Below are 17,570 nucleotides of genomic sequence, written 5' to 3'. Positions count from 1 at the left end.
CATTTTCGAAGCAAAAGAGGAAAATGGGAAATGGAAATATCCTCTCGCATTACCCGCGCGAAATCCACAGCGGGAAACCCATGATGTATTTTCGCAGAACCGTTGTATTTTTTCCCACACATTTATACTCGCCTGTATCGTTAAGCACGAAAAAGATTGGAGGAGCTGATATGAAAATAAATAATGAGTTGGTTCTGGGTTGGAGTTGAATCTTTAATTGTTGAAAATGAATCTTTAATTAGTCGCGTTTCATTTCTTTATTTGCTTTTCTAATGAGGATCCTGAATCCCTATTTATGTTTCATTATTTATTTTTCTTAATTGCCAACACATCTCTGGACAGAGCAAATACTGATGCTTTCTCCACAAAAGCGGAAAGAGAAAAGAACGATCAACAGGAAGTACGCATAATCATAGATGCTGCTGTGCAAGTAGAGAATCAGATACTTCTGCGTAGAAATAATAAAAGTAAATTTTTTTATCAGGTATCTTACCTTACGTCTGAGTTCATACTAGGTGGTCCGGACCATCGTCTTCATTCTCACCTCTCACCAGCACTGAAAGAAATAAACATTATCCTAAATAATAATAATAATAATAATAATAATAATAATAATAATAATAATAATAATAATAATAATAATAATAATAATAAAAGAGACGTCTTCACTAAAAGACTCCTGCAAACTTTATTCAGTTTTGCTAGGTGGTGAGGCTAGATCGATTATTCGGGATATGAGGGTCTAAACAACGTTTGGAATAAATTTGGAAAGGTAGAAAATAATACCAATTATATATGCTTAATGGAGATATGAAATATAATAGTAAACGTGATAAAATATTCTCCGATGTACTGTCACGGTGTGTGACAATCATATTAGAGTTGACTAATTAAGAAAAATAGCTGAACGGAGACGTCATCATTGATGAAATACCATATGTAAAAGTAAATACAAACACAGACATACAAGTACAGCTTCCATGACATTATGGGGTGAATGGAAACTCGTTATTAAAATAAACAGAAAATGACTAATTACTCTGTGTTCTTACATGAATTTCCTTTGGATGCCATCGCTGAGAAACGCTGTACGCACTAAAGTTGTGAAAACGGTGAGTATTATAAATAATAAGGTGAAATGATCAATGACCATAATAAAATGAGATTGATGATAATACCATCTACCTAAATAGTGTTCTTAAAAATAAGATACTTAAAGAGCCCAGTCTATGGTGCAATATGAGTGATGATACACATGCCATAATTACAGGTATCGAAACAACAATGAATAAAAAGGAAGTTTATCGAATTATAACTAATTACTATTATTATTATTATTATTATTATTATTATTATTATTATTATTATTATTATTATTATTATTATTATTATTCAGAAGATGAACCCTATTCATAAGGAAAAAGCCAACAGACGCCACTGACTTGAAATCAAAGCTTCCATAAAGAATATGCAGTTCATTAGAAAAAAGTTACAGAAGTTAATGGGAAAACAAAAAAAAGGGCATCAATTATTAGAAAAAGAAAAAAATTAATTGAAAAAATCAATACACAGATAAATTTGTAACTAAATTATTAAAATGCAAGGAGAATCGTATCAGGGAACGAATGCACTGCATCTCCGCTTGAACTCTTGAAGTTCAGTTGTGCAGCATCCACAGGGAGTCGGTGTAAGGTATAAAGGACCTCTGGAACCGAGTTCCACAGCAAGGCATATTTACTGCATATTGGGGAAGCTGTCTAACAAATCTGGTTGCTCTCGACAGGAAAAAGGGATCAGGGATCAATTGTGGATGTGAAAGATCTCTGTTAGAAGACAACTTATGAGAAAATTACATATAAGAGACCGTCCTTCGATGGTCCAAGTCATAACTGCTAATATTAGAAAATAGAAATATACCACCACGAGCTACTCAATCTAAAAAGAGATCAATCTAGCAGAAGCAGACATCTACACAGGAGAACAATATTCTAGTAAAGTAAGGACAAATGACCTAAAACAAATTTCATTAGTTTTATCACTGTTATAAATAGACGAGGTCCTATGTACAGTACCTAACTTTCGTGTAGCATTTGCTGACACTATCAGTAGATGGTTCTTAAAAGTAAGGTGTGAGTCAAAACGTTACACCTACAGTAGTTAAACCTTTAGATTCACTCAGCAGGATTCTATCTATCTAAAGGGGAGGAAGTTGTGGAAAATCTGTACGAGATCTGCTAATCAATAGTGTTTTTGTTTTACTGGGATTCAGCTTTATATTCCACCAACTACACCATTCAATAATCCTGTCCATGTCACAACTGAGGCTGAGGGCGGCTTCATTTCTCATCAGTGGAGACTTCATAACATCCACAAGTATCGCAACGGTATACTGAAACTTCTTGTTTTACCAGCCAACAACCATTTCACATGTATGCACTAAAAATAACAGTGGACCGAGAACACAACCCTGAGGAACTCCAGATACGACAGGTCTTGTTTGCTAAAGATCTCACCAACAGCAACTCACTGCTGCCTACCTGTAAGGAAAGCTTCAAGTAAACCTAAAACATATCCATCCACCTCAAGATTCTGAAGTTCATATATAAGTTCCCTGTGATTTACTCCAATTGAAAGCAGAACTAAAATCTATTTGAATTACTCTACACTCAAAACAATCATCAATATTCTCTTCCAAATAGTATGTAAAATCTAGAAGAGCACCACATGTACCTAACTGCTCCGATATGCATACAGACTATCAGCAAACAATCGTTTAGTTTACACATACGTGAAAATTATTTTTTTCTACAACTTTAGAACGAATAGAGAGAATAGAAATTGCCCTGTAGTTACTGGAGTCTGCAGATATGCCACTCTTTAGAACACGCACTGTATTACTAAGCTTGCACTCATCCACAAAGATAGTATGTCAGCCTATAAATCTATAGAATCTACTAATCTTGGGAGCCAACACACTAGAAACCTTTTTACAAAACAAAGGGAAGAAACCACCTGAATCTTCTCCATCCCAGCTATCAAGATGATCAAGACTTTTCTTAACCTACCCAGAGCAAAATGTAAATTTTGTAAGACTAAGTTCCAGATGACAAGTAAAAGGGAGAGGGACATCCTCAGCTCACTGCTTAGCTTCAAAAGCTCGTCGAATCAGATGATCCCTTTCCTTAGGGCCAGTAACCAATCAGCCATCATCCATTAGCAGTGGTGGAATGGAAGATGAACTTGACGTAAAGACAGACGATGTAAATCATCTTTTCCAATCAGCATCAAAATGTTAAATTGTCTGTTTTTCCTGGGGTGTTCCTAAGGCCTTTACGTGTTTATGGGCCGCAGTTCATTGATGCTGAGAGTAAAAATATTTATGATATTAATGCCTTGAAACTTAAATAACCAAGAATTTTTGTAGATTTAGCATGTAAAAGAGCTAGGAAAACATTTTATCTAACTAATAATAAACTTGAATTTAGTAAGCATAACATTCTCAAATTACCGCATGATGAAAGGTTTTTAGAAATTAATAGAATTTTAAAGCTTTTCAACATAAATGTTGTTTTCAGTAACTTTAACTGTGTAACGACACAGTTAAAAGGAATATCACTGAATCTTTCTTTATCAAGTAAAATAATGGAAGTATTCTAAATTTAAGTATTTATATGTTTAAACTCGATGCCTTCATAATAAAAATGCTGTTGATAAATATAAGCAAAAAAATTATTATTCAATTTTATACTTGTTTTTGGACTTTGTATGGCTAAGCTTCTGCACCTCTTATGGTTAAGTCTATGGTTTTAGTTTTGACCGCATGATCCCGGATTATCATTTTTGCTTACTACCCTTTGACAATTAACCATCTGGTATTCTTGTTCTTTTTGTCTACCTTGTAAACTTCTTTTCAGCTGTGCATCATTTGTGATCCCAAAGATGCATGAAGGAACACATGTGAAAGCGCTTCGTACTGAACTTCTGCATGTCATTTTCCTGTCGTATTCGCCTATACACTGAAGTCACGTGCATCTACTGTGATTTTTTAAGCGTGTTTTGTTTGTTTTTTGTTTGTTTGTTTTGTATGGTGTTTTTACGTTGCATGGAACCAGTGGTTTGTCAGCAACGGGACCAACGGCTTTACGTGACTTCCGAACCAAGTCGAGAGTGAACTTCTATCACCAGAAATACACATCTCTCACTCCTCATGGAATGGCCGAGAATCGAACCCGCGACCACCGAGGTGGGAAGCAAATACCATACCAACCACGCCACTGAGGCACTTTTTTTTTAAGCTTGTGTGTGATATTATATATATATATATATATATATATATATATATATATATATATATATATATATAATTTAGACAAAACTCTCCCGTGCAAGTTTGCTTTCCTCTGTGCGAACGTTATCTGCTCATTTACTTTTGTGCGTTTCAAGTTTAATTCAAGGGAAGATTTGCTCAGCGTAAACATAATTCTCTATTTAGGCAACAATACCTCCGGAAAGGACCTAACTTCTGGATACCTTTACCAAATGCAGTTGCTTTGCATTTGCATTCATTGCTTTCCACAGTCAGAATATGTGGATACATGCATCGGATTTCCTTTTATTTACAGGCGGGCCAGTTTGCATGTTAATTAATTATTCGTGTTAGACTGTGAGACATTGCATGACAATCTAGTAACTAAAATTAAAATGGCTTATGAAAAGATATCAATTATACTTGAAAAACTATACCCAGAAAATACAGTGGGTGAAAGCGACCAGATTCTAATCATTTTTCTTTACATACTACTGCAAACAATTCACCTCATCTAGTAACTATGTATAATGATATAAAAAAAATAAATTAAAATAAGCAACAAAATGACAAAAACATTCATAATATAGTTATAAATATAAAGAGGTGAAGAAAATTGATATGAAGTAACTGTGTTATGTGAACATCAATGGACGCAATATGTTAACCATAAACTCACTAGAAAAATGGAATTTTTCAAATAATTAGACTGAAACCACTAGAAATTTTTACGAAAATGATGAATATTAATGTTCAAAATCTCATCAGCATTATATTTTATATAAGAAACTAGGTACTAGGTGAGTTTGCTGAAAACGGTTTTGTATTGGCCATCTATACCATTTAAATGCTAACTGCTACATATTTCACAATAAATTCCACCATAAATCCGCAGTGAATACACAGTGGGACTGAGTGGTTTTTATTTCAGCCCAAGTGACACTCTCTCTCTCTCTCTTCTCTCTCTCTCTTCTCCTCTCTCTCCATCCATCTCTTCTCTCTCTCTCTCTATATATATATATATATATATATATATATATATATATAATATATATATATATATATATAAAAATCATATATATATATTATATATATATATATATATATATATATGTATATATAATATATATATATTATATAGATATATATATATATTGTAACATAAAAAAAAAAACTTTCTATGGTAAGGATTTACGAGGAGAATATATCAGGAAACAGTGACAACTCACTATAACTTAAAATGTACTTTAATAACAACTAGTAAGGAAATTAAAGTCACAAACAGAACAATTAAACAAATTACGGACGCTTTACACAAAAGCAAAGACTCGCTACACAGCACTTCATCAAGACTACTAATCACTAATCACTGCATTTTACAGTATAATACCCAAGTCACAAAGCTTTACATCAACACAACATATAATTCACGGTAACATCTAAAAGTTAGTGGCAACCAACGTTACATCACACAAGAAAACGTCCAAATGGATAAACAATACATTACCATATATTCCTCAAAACTTGATACACTATTATAATCACTTGTTTGTTTCAGCTCCAACGAAAATCGTCGTTTTGGGCCTTTATATACCAGACTCACGCTAGACATCCATGGACCAAATATCATTGTTTCGGTACATTATCCTTGGCGACTACCGCCTACGCCAAGCGCTACTGCCATCTGTTGTCTAGTGTACACACTTTTTCTATGCAAATATCAATTTTCAACCTTTTCTGCAATTTTACATTCAATAAATCAATATTCCTTTACATTCCCCCCTTTTAACTCAGCGGCTCTCTCCTCAGTCCATTCTGAATTTTCACTCTTACAGTCTTAAACATTAGCTACTTCCATTTAGCAACTGTCGGAGACTGCCACGTCGTTGGTAACAAGCACTTTCCTTTAAATAATCAACAGATCTAGAGAGAGAATCTGCAATGACATTTTCTTTGCCTGCTATATGGTGAATATTTAGTTTGAATGGTTGCAAAAATAAAGACCATCTTAAAATTCTCTTATTGTTGTGCTTACATTTATTAATAAAGGTTTAAAGGGTTATTATCAGTATATACGTCTATTTCAAAGTACTGTTAAGCAAGTATATCTCAAAGTGCATTAAACTCAAATTAAACTTAAAGCTTCTTTTTCAACAATACTGTAATTTAACTGGTGGCTATTATATTTCTTTGAAAAGTAAGACACAGGGTGTAAAACACCATTATGTTCCTGTAATAATACACTGCCAGCTCCTACTTCACTGGAGTCTACCTGTAACTTGAATGGTAGATTAAAGTCTGGGATTTCAGTACTGGCATAGACATTAACATGAGCTTAAGTTTGATTGAAGGCATCGTCACATTCCTTTGACCACACAAACTTCACATCCTTTTTCAGCAACTCTGTTAATGGGTAGGCTACATCTGAAAAGTTCTTACAAAATTTTCTGTAATACCCCACTGTTCCCAAAAATTTCATCACTCCACGTTTAGATGTAGGGAGGGTCCAATTCTTTATGACCTCAATATGACAATCAACAGGTTTCACTTGGCCACTTCCTATTTCATGTCCTAAATATTGAACTGTAGTTTTTCCAAATTCACATTTGGCAAGGTTTATCGTAACATTAAATTCTAATAACCTCTTAAAAACATCATATACTTTTTTAATGTGATCTTCCCAGGTTTCTCCAACAATAATAATGTCATCTAAATAAACAAATACACCTTCGAATCCTTCAAGAATATAATTCATCTGACGTTGGAATGTCAGAGGTGCATTACATAAACCAAATGGCATTACCTTATTATTATAAAGTCCATGGGGTGTAACAAATGCAGCAATATCCCTGCTGTTTTGTCTAACTCAATTTGATAGTATCCTTTCAATAAATCAATTTTACTTAAAAAAGGAAAACTTTGCTACATTATCAATTATATCTTTACTCTGGGCATAGGATATGAATCGTTTTATAGTTACATTATTTACCTTTCGATAGTCTGTACACATTCTTGCACTTCCGTCAGGTTTGTCGACTAGAATACATGGGCTAGCCCATTCCATATGGCTTTCTCTGCTAGTCCGTGTTTCAGTAAATAAGCAACTTCGGGTCTTTAACTGTTGTTGTTGCCTCGGCGACATTCTGTATGGACACTGACTTATTGGAGTCTCTTCTCTCAACCTGATTTTATGTTGTACTCCTTTTATCCTTTTAGGATGGTCTGAAAATAGATCTGAAAAGTTTTGAATTTGCACTTTAAAATCATGCTGCTGTTCATCAGATAATGAATACATAACTTCCTAAATTTTTCATCATCACTCAAATAATCTGTATTTTTTAATCTAAGTTCAATTTCTTCTTCAACGTCTTTTTCATCATCCTCTTTTGCAATTGACAACACTCCACTGGATTCGTTATACTTCTTTAATTTGTTAATATGGAAAGTTTTAACTTTCTCCGTCCTGTAGGAAATTGAATTCGATAATAACATACTTACTTTTCCTTCACCGTGCACGGTCCTATATATTATGGTTAAAAACCTTACAGCTGTAGGAGATCCACTAGCCTTATTCCCTATGTCGAGTTCACGTTTTGCAGCCTTTTTGTCGTAATTTCTTTTCATCTCTTCTTGTACTACTTTAAGATTCTCATGTGCTACTTTTCATATTTTCTTTATTTTTTCCTTCATTTCTTGTAACGTGCTAGAATCCTTCTCATCTGAAATCAACTGATTCTTTATCACCTCCATGGGTGACCTTACCTGATGGACATATACTAACTGAAAAGGAGAATAACCCAACGATGAATGTACGCTATCACGAACGGCAAATAGCAACATTGGTATGTAGACATCCCATTCCTTTTCATTTTCACAACAGTACGTGCGAAGCATGGTTTTGAAGGTTCGATGAAATCGTTCGACCACTCCTTGGCTCTGTGGGTGATAAGGAGACGATAAGCAATGCTTAATATTCTGACAGGCTAAAAATGAGGTAAACTTTCTAGACGTAAAGTTGGTTCCTTGGTCGGTTTTGAACTTCTTTTGGCAAACCTACCAGCGAGAAGAACTTGTTAAGCGCTTCAATTATCTTATCAGCACTCACAGTTCTTAAAGGAATAGCCTCTGGAAATCGGTAGCACTACACATAATTGTCAGCAAATACTCGTTACCTTTGCTAGACCTAGGCAGAGGTCCTACACAAATCCAAAACCAGTTTCTCAAAGGGTTCTCCTGGAACTTCAATGGGTTGCAATAGCATCACCTTAGGGTCATGTTGAGCTTTACCTACTTTTTGACATAAAATCACAATTTTTACAATATTCACTACAATCTTTCTGCATCTTAGGCCAAAAAAAATACCTTAATAATTTCTCATAGGTTTTGTTTATACCTAAATGACCAGAATAACTACAGTCATGAGCAATACCTAGAACAAAATTCCTATAACTACTTGGAATGACCACTTGTTCTACAACATCATTAACATTTCTACTCTTGAACTTCCTCATTAGGATTCCATCCTTTAAAAAGTAACACTTTCCTTCCTTCTCGATATCATTTATATCAACAAGGGCATTATCTCTATTACCTTCAAAATTATCATCTTCAATTTGAGATTTAACAAATTCTTCCTTATTAACTTTCAGCATTCGCAAAGGAGTACTGACTTTACTTACTTGTAGTGTTTCCGGACTATCTTTAAACAAGTTTTGTAAATCCAAACCGTCGTCATCACTTTACCTTTCCTTCGGCACTCTTACTTCTTGTAGTAACTGCACAAGCAGGAAATAAGTTTGGAAATGTACATTCAACTTCTGTAATAAATGAAGAATTAAAGGGTTTATCTGTCAAAATTGGTTACTGCTACCAAAAACTTTGTCTCCACATACATCATTTCCAAGAATTAACTCTACTCCTGACACTGGGATTTCTCTCACCAAAGCAATTTTAACATATCCCGAAATTAACGGAGTTTCTAACCTTACTTCTACTAATGGAGCTGAAAAATTCAGAGGTCCAAACCCACGCAGAAGTACATACTCTCCAGTATCCTTCCACTGGTCATACATATTTCTTATCATTACAGACTGTACCGCTCCGGTATCTCTTAACCACCTTACTTTCCTTTTTCAACAAAGGGAGGTGTACCAACCATCTCCATAAAAGGGTCATACAACTTCAGTACCTTTGGATGTGGACTTCTCTTCAGGTAGTCTCACTCCATTTCCTTTTACAACTATCCTCAATACAACCAACATTACTAACATTTTGAACATCATTGTTACCTATTTTGTAACCTATATTCTCATCAACATCACATATATTATTACTGTCGATGCTATCGTTACAATACCTCTTACCTGGCCTAAGGGGAGAAGCAAACAAACAAGGACCTCTGTCACCACATGCTTGTGGTTGATTCAACAATGCAATGGTATTTTCAGGTTTATGATCATCCTTAAAATGTACAGGTTTATCTTTAACTTTATTTACCACTTGAATTGGACGGTTTATTGTGCGATGTGGACAACTCCTACTGATGTGTCCTGGTTTGCCACAACTGAAACATACAAAATCTCTAAAATTTTCGCCTATATTTTGGTAACTAGGTGTAAACTGATCATTTTACACTGTATCCTGCTTTTCCAGCACTAACACTAGGACCAGAATTATATTGACTTGCCCCTCTACCACCTCCTATTAAAAGGATTTATTATAGACTCCACGAGATGATACCTGTGAACTCGTAGTCTTACCTTGTGCCTTGTAATTTTGCTCGCTTCTTCCCAAACTCTGCTCCTTCCAATTTTAGGAGTGACGTCAGTATTATATAGCTTATGGGTCAATGCATAATTATCAGACAATCTAGTGGCTTCATCCACATTATCTACATCACGTTCATCCAAATATGTTTTAATAAGTGGATCAATACCATCCTTGAACTGCTCAAGCAAAATAAGTTCCTGAAGTTTACCGAAATCACCATTAACTTCTCGGGCATTCATCCACCTATCATACCTAAGGCGTTGTTCCCGTGCATACTCCATATGAGTACGACTGTCTCTTTTTATCCAGCTTCTGAACTTCTCTCTATACCTCTCTGGCACCCATTCATAAGCTTTCAAAACTTCAGATTTAACTCTCTCATAATCCTTAGAATCATCTAAAGATAAGGCAGCAAATACTTCCCTAGCCTTTCCTCGGAAAGGAGGTTTGAACCAACGTGCTCCATGACGTTCTCGGCCATTCACGCTGTTCTGCCACTTTCTCAAATTGTAAAAAAAATGCATCCACTTCATTTTCAACAAAAATTGGTACACTTTTTACTGCATTGTCTATTCTAAAGATTTTGGTATTTCTCTGGACTTTTCTTCTACTTCAAGTTTCTTCATCTCTAGCTCTCATCCTCTTTTTGCTCAACTTCAATCTTCTTTTGCTCAACCTCTTTCTCAGCTTCTATCTTCCTAACCTTTTCAGCTCTCTCATTTTCTAACTTCTTTAGTTCAACAGCTTTCTCATTCTCTAATCTAACTATTTGCAAATGAATCTGCATCTGCTCAACACTCATCCCTTCATAAAAAAGTTTTGGACTTTTTTGGTTTAACCTTGCGTGACTTGGTTTTTTCACGCACGGCTTTGGCACCTTCCTCTTCACTTGCACTACCCTCTGTATTATTCTCACTTGCGCTTTGCTGGCTATCAGTTTCTTGCCCTTCCCAACTCATTAGTAACAACCCTTCCTTATCAGACAAAATGCCTGAAGTCATTAGCGCCTCACTTACTTTATTTGAGATTTCTTGCTTCCTTGCAGATTCTGATACTTCTACATTATAGTACCTAGCTAGAACAATCCAGTCTATTTTAGTTATACCTTCTAACTTTTCACCACTAGGACTACGTATGAAATCTTTCAAATCAAACATCTTTAAAAACCTGCTCAAAATAACACAGCAAGACAAATATAGCACTAACACTATCACAACTCTCCCCCCTCTCTAAAGTACATGGAAGTACTGAAAAGCAATTAACAGTAGGGATACGTCAAGTTATGGTCGAATACGCTCGACATGATTAAGCAACAATTAATAAGGATATGTTCGGGTTTCGTTCGATAGAATGAGTAAACATTGAGTATGGACAGGCCCCCATGTAACATAAAAAAAAAATTTCTATGGTAAGGATTTACGAGGAGAATATATCAGGAAACAGTGACAACCCACTATAACTTAAAATGTACTTTAATAACAACTAGTAAGGAAATTAAAGTCACAAACAGAACATTAAACAAATTACGGACGCTTTACACAAAAGCAAAGACTCGCTACACAGCACTTCATCAAGACTACTAATCACTAATTACTTGCATTTTACAGTATAATACCCAAGTCACAAAGCTTTACATCAACACAACATATAATTCACTGTAACATCAAAAAGTTAGTGGCAACCAACGTTACATCACACAAGAAAACGTCCAAATGGATAAACAATACATTACCATATATTCCTCAAAACTTGATACACTATTATAATCACTTGTTTGTTTCAGCTCCAACGAAAATCGTCGTTTTAGGCCTTTATATCCCAGACTCACGCTAGACATCCATGGACCAAATATCATTGTTTCGGTACATTATCCTTGGCGACTACCGCCTACGCCAAGCGCTACTGACATCTGTTGTCTAGTGTACACACTTTTTTTCTATGCAAATATCAATTTTCAACCTTTTCTGCAATTTTACATTCAATAAATCAATATTCCTTTACAATATATATATATATAATATATATATATATATATATATATATATATGTATGTATATATATATATGTATATATATAATATTATATATATATATATATATATATATATATATATATATATATACGTATATATATGTGTGTGGGGTGTGTGTGTGTGTGTGTGTGCGTCTGTGTGTTTTAAACAAATTTGTTAATTTTACACCAATATTTATCTTTCTTGACTGAGAGACGAGGACCATTCTGTCATATCATCATGGGGGAGGGAAGGGGTGGGAAGTGTTCGAAGAGCTGAGAGCCTTCAATGTTTTACATATTGACGAGAAAAATGGAAACAGTAATTAAACGTGAAAGTATCATTTGGAATTGTTCGTGTACTTTTAATCATTTCAGCTATTTGAGGTTGCATAAATGGCAAAATCTTTATTTTGGAAAAATTCAATGTTTGAAAAAAAATTTAGTGGGTTAAATAAACATACGTTTGTTCTAGGAAAGTCAGACACCCAGATTTATGTAAATCTAACGTTATGTCAAAAAATATGAAGAAAAAGTTCAAATATTCTTAGCTTAAAAACCTTTAATGTTTTATGAAACAGAAAGAGTAAATGGCTAAACAAATGTTCATTTATTCCATGAGAGTTTTGGACACTTGAAAATATACAAAACCTTTGTCATGAAATATAAATGTCTAAAGCAGCGCATCTTTTACTACAAAAGAGAAAGGTTTTACCTCACAAACAGAATTTCGTCTAAAACAACTATAGAAGTGACTATTCTCTATAGGAATAAACGATTTAAATCAAATTAAGAAAATAAAAATTAAAGTACAAAATAGAAAAGGCTTCCATGTCATGATTATTCTCCTTGCGAAAAGTTTTCAAATTGACACATATTGTTGCGACATTTATCCAGTTTATTTACTTAATTAATGTCACGCAAAAAGGAAGTTTATCGACTCAGTTCTGAGAACTGTGTCTCAATTACTGACGATTTACTTTACTGAAATGTTTATAGGAATGATGTATACACGCTAGGAATATGAATATTTACAGTGATTGAGTGGTGCTGAGCTCGGATCACGCTATTACATCCGTGGTTTGTTGTCGGCCTACCGTGGCTCACCCGGACTCCCAACTGAAATTGGGCAACTACGCATACGAGGTCAGGAAAGCTATGTAGGGTTAGCAACCTTGTCTCTAATGACTTGCTCAGAAACCGAGTCTGAATCCTTCTGACTCCATCCCCTTCCAAAGAGAAAAAGGAGTACGTTTTCAAGTACGGACGCACACATGTATGTATGTATGTATGTATATATCTTGAAAGCAGGTGTGGCAGTGAATTGTTAGATCTCAGTTTTCCCCGCTTAGTGACAAGAGAGGGCCTAGCGACAAACACTGGATTCGTCGAAGGGTGCTGAAATGAAAGAACTGTCTGAATTGATGATCATGCAATATAAGGCTGATGACCCTTTAAGGCATGGGTAAGACTCTCGGTTGTTATGCCATTTCCAAGGCACGACCGGATGTGTGTGTGGGTTTATGCGTGTAGTACATGGGCCCAGCAGCCCGAGATCTTAGAGAAAGATGACACTCTCTTTTTGTCAGTGATAAGACAGAACAGTTTTGGAGGTCGTGAGGATACGCCCATCGTAAGGTACGGTAACTTAAAAGACTTAGAAAAAGTTGCCCTTTGAAAAGAGAGAGAAGAGTAGTGTGTATACATTTATTTGATATTTCTTACATGTTGGGAATGTAACAAATATGTCTCTTTATTTCAGATGGGTTCATGGCATTATACAAGAGAATGGGATTCTCTAAAAGACTTGACTATTTAAATGTAAAAACAAATAGATTGTGAGTTTTATGGAGGATTACTTAATCTAATTCAGGAGAGTAGAATTACAGTTTACAGTCATTTAAGGGTCAGACCTAGTTCTTAAACCTACGTCATTTTTTAATCACTTTGGTCCATATCATGTTTAGCTAGTTTGGGAAATAAAAAGTATATTTTTTGTGTCTACGAGGATTCATTAGCCCAGCTTATATCTTAGCTTGATACCGTTTGCAGAGAGATAGCCAGCAACTAAAGGTAAGAAGGTTGCTGCTTGTTTTGTTTTAATTTAAACCAGTGCCGAATGGTTGAATATGCTCGGCAATATATATACATATATATATATTATATACATAATATTAAATATATAAAAATAGACAGGTTATAGAAAGACGAAACATCCAACGTGCATCTTAACAGAGTAAAACTAAAATACCCTGATCAGTCTTGAAAAAGATAATAATTAGAGAATATAATTAAGAAAAAGATTGCTCTCCACCCCCAAATGCACCAATGAAAAGAGTTTATGAAAGAAATGCCCTTAAAAAAGAAGAAACACAGATTATTGACAAGAACCCCGAACATCTGAAATGGAAGGGAGGAAACACGTACCCTTATACACACATTAGAGGGACTGCTAACTTCGACATACAGCTCTGTTTATGGGTTTGACGGTATAACTCAGCAGCCGAGGTTACAGGAACTTAAGTAAATGCCGAGACGCATCAACACCCAATCACGATTAGCTTCAATAACTGTTTAGTACAAGCCATACACAAAATGACCCTCCAAAAATATTAGTCCCAGATAACGACCCAGGAAAACCCTTGCGGATCATTATCTAGGAAAGATCCTACATTTCTACAGGATTTTTTGTCATTTCTTTCATTCTTTCTGCTATTTGTATTGACTGAATTACACCATAAAATCCTGAATGTGCTTTTGTAAGAAAGCCTCATATCATAAAAATCATATATAGTTCCTTATGGCACTCGACTCCAAAACGTGTCTACTAATTTGGAAAGGAAAAATAAGTACTTCATAGCATTTCGTGTTATTTCCTAAAGGTTAAAATCAATTTATTGGTGAAAGAATAACTTACGGAAGAGACCGTCTTTTGTTAAGTTTTATTATTTTTACTGAACCTGGCTGATAAGATGTTATCTACACAACCCAAATGCGGGCAGCTCTCCATGTCGTTGAGAGCTATTGGTCGAGAGCCAATTTTTCCTCGATGGCCGTTTAACCGGCATGGAATTGATACAAAAATTAACCTTTACATAAGAGGGCTGAAGCTGAGCACATAAATGGGTTTCAGTGGTCGGTTCTTGGAAACCTGTGGGTCTTTGTCCATGTCGCTGAGGTTACTTGATTTTTCAGTTTTTCTGTTACTTTCTTAAGCTTAGCATACAAGAGAAGATATTTACTCGACTTAACAACTGAAATACTTAATTAAAAGCTCTTGTTAAAATGTTATTCACAATTAAATTTCATTAGTCACTGTGACTGACTATCACACCAATTGCTATTATCTATGTCTGTCAGTTTGTTTTTCGTCTATTATTGGAATTATAATTGCATTACTTAGCAAACGCCCAAATAGAAAAACACACGCACCACCGCACACAGACAGGCATCCCAACGCAAACTAAAACGCATACTACATACGTAATATATATATATATATATATATATATATATATATATATATATATATATATATATATATTGTGAGTGTGTGTATGGGGGGCTGCGTATGCGCACAAGCATGAACGTGCGCGTACAACCAAACCACCCAAAGTTGATGCCAGTCCGTAGCCAGCATAAATATGAAGAGCTGGATTAAACTGAGAAAACAACTAATTTAAAAAACACGTGCATATATTCAGGCGTAAAAGAATAACAGATATCTACAAAAAAACAAGATCCAACCTTTTCTCTACTGAGAATAAAGGCGGTCTTCAAGCACGAAGAGACCCGGAATTAGCTTCGCACGGTCCAGCGCTTATCCGCCAGTCTTCCGCAGATGGAAAACCAACAGCCCTCTAAAAGGGTCTTCATGGCGCGACCCAGCTTTCCATAGGTTCAGAGTTTATAACAGGAAAATCTTTTCAACGAGGAAGAGAGACGGATGGTATTCGATGGTCTGGAAGAAAGCTGGATTAGATGATAAAGGATCTCAGAGTTTGGAAACTCGTCTGTGATTATAAAGACTGCTTTGTACGCATTTGGTAGCACAACATTTTTATGCAACCTGCCAAATTTGGTGTTGAACATCGCTTAGTAGAGTGGTACATGGCCATGCTAACCACGTCGAACGTACGTAGATGTTGGTTATGCCAGTTAGGCAAGTAAACGGAAGTTATTTATTCAATTTAAAATCCTGCATCCGTTATCTTATGTATATTTAAGTCATATGGTCTTTTTTTTAAATATCCTTCATTCTGCCAGAACGCATAAAACTGCCAGAATAATTCACGTTTAATAATACATCATGATACATAGAAAAAGAAAATAGGCAACATCTGTTGGTTACATACAATTGTAAAAAGTGCAATTTTACAAATTTATTGATGTAGAAATAATTTAAACTGATATAAAGTATATACAGCAATCCCCGTGACTGCGAATAATTGACAGATTCTCTAAATAAAATATTCTTAAAATGGTGCCTCAGTTTACAAATTTCTTGTGATATTAAAGGATCAAGTTTATACATTCCTTGACTGATGTTCATATTACTGTTGTAACTTTCTTTTATAAAGCTAGATTCGATGATATGCCTTTCCATTGCATTATTAGAACACAATCTTTGTTGCCCCTTCCCAGTTAATAGCATGATTGTTCTCACTAACATGTACAAAAATATCACTATTTCCCTGTGCATATCTCACACATTAATCTCGCTTTTAAAAACAATAAAACAATGAAACAGGTACTTATCAAGAACTCCCCCGACAATACTAAAGGATGGCTATATAAAATTCCATGTAAGACTTGTGACAACTTTTATATTGGTCAAACGGGTAAAGCACTTGAAAAGAGAATAGAACAACATAAAAAAATGTGAGATATGCACAGGGAAATAGTGGTATTTTTGTACATATTAGTGAGAACAATCATACGATTAACTGAGAAGGGGCAAAAAAGATTGTGTGTTCTAATAATGCAATGGAAAGGAATATAATTGAATCTAGCTTTATAACAGAAAGTTACAACAATAATATCAACATCAGTCAAGGAATGTATAAACTTGATCTTTTAATATCAAAAGAAATTTGTAAATTGTTTAAATTTTAAGGTAGGCAGTAGAGATGTATAGAAATAGGATTATTATAGTTGTAAACACAGTAAGGGGGTAGTAGTGGTAATGAGATTTCCAACCTCGCCTCCCTGACACCTGTCAGGTGTGGACTTGTTGTCTCCTACGGTTGGTACGTTTATCGGTAGTGTCCCTTGAGAATTTATTGTAAATTTTAACCAAATGATTTTTTAAAGCCACTCATACCCTGACACCCTGTGGGTGGATCTGCAGTCTCAAACGGTTGTATGTTCGTCAGTACTGTTTCTGTAGTATCTATATTTGTGACTTCTAATACTACGTATCAGTCCGTCAATGGCTTGGAAATAAAGTCGAAACCTTTCAGGACCTACACCACGCCTCTTATTT

Source organism: Macrobrachium nipponense, chromosome 20 (assembly GCF_015104395.2).
Source record: "Macrobrachium nipponense isolate FS-2020 chromosome 20, ASM1510439v2, whole genome shotgun sequence".
NCBI lineage: Eukaryota > Metazoa > Arthropoda > Malacostraca > Decapoda > Palaemonidae > Macrobrachium > Macrobrachium nipponense.
The sequence above is the reverse complement of the archived record's forward strand: the minus strand, read 5'-3'. Positions refer to the sequence as shown.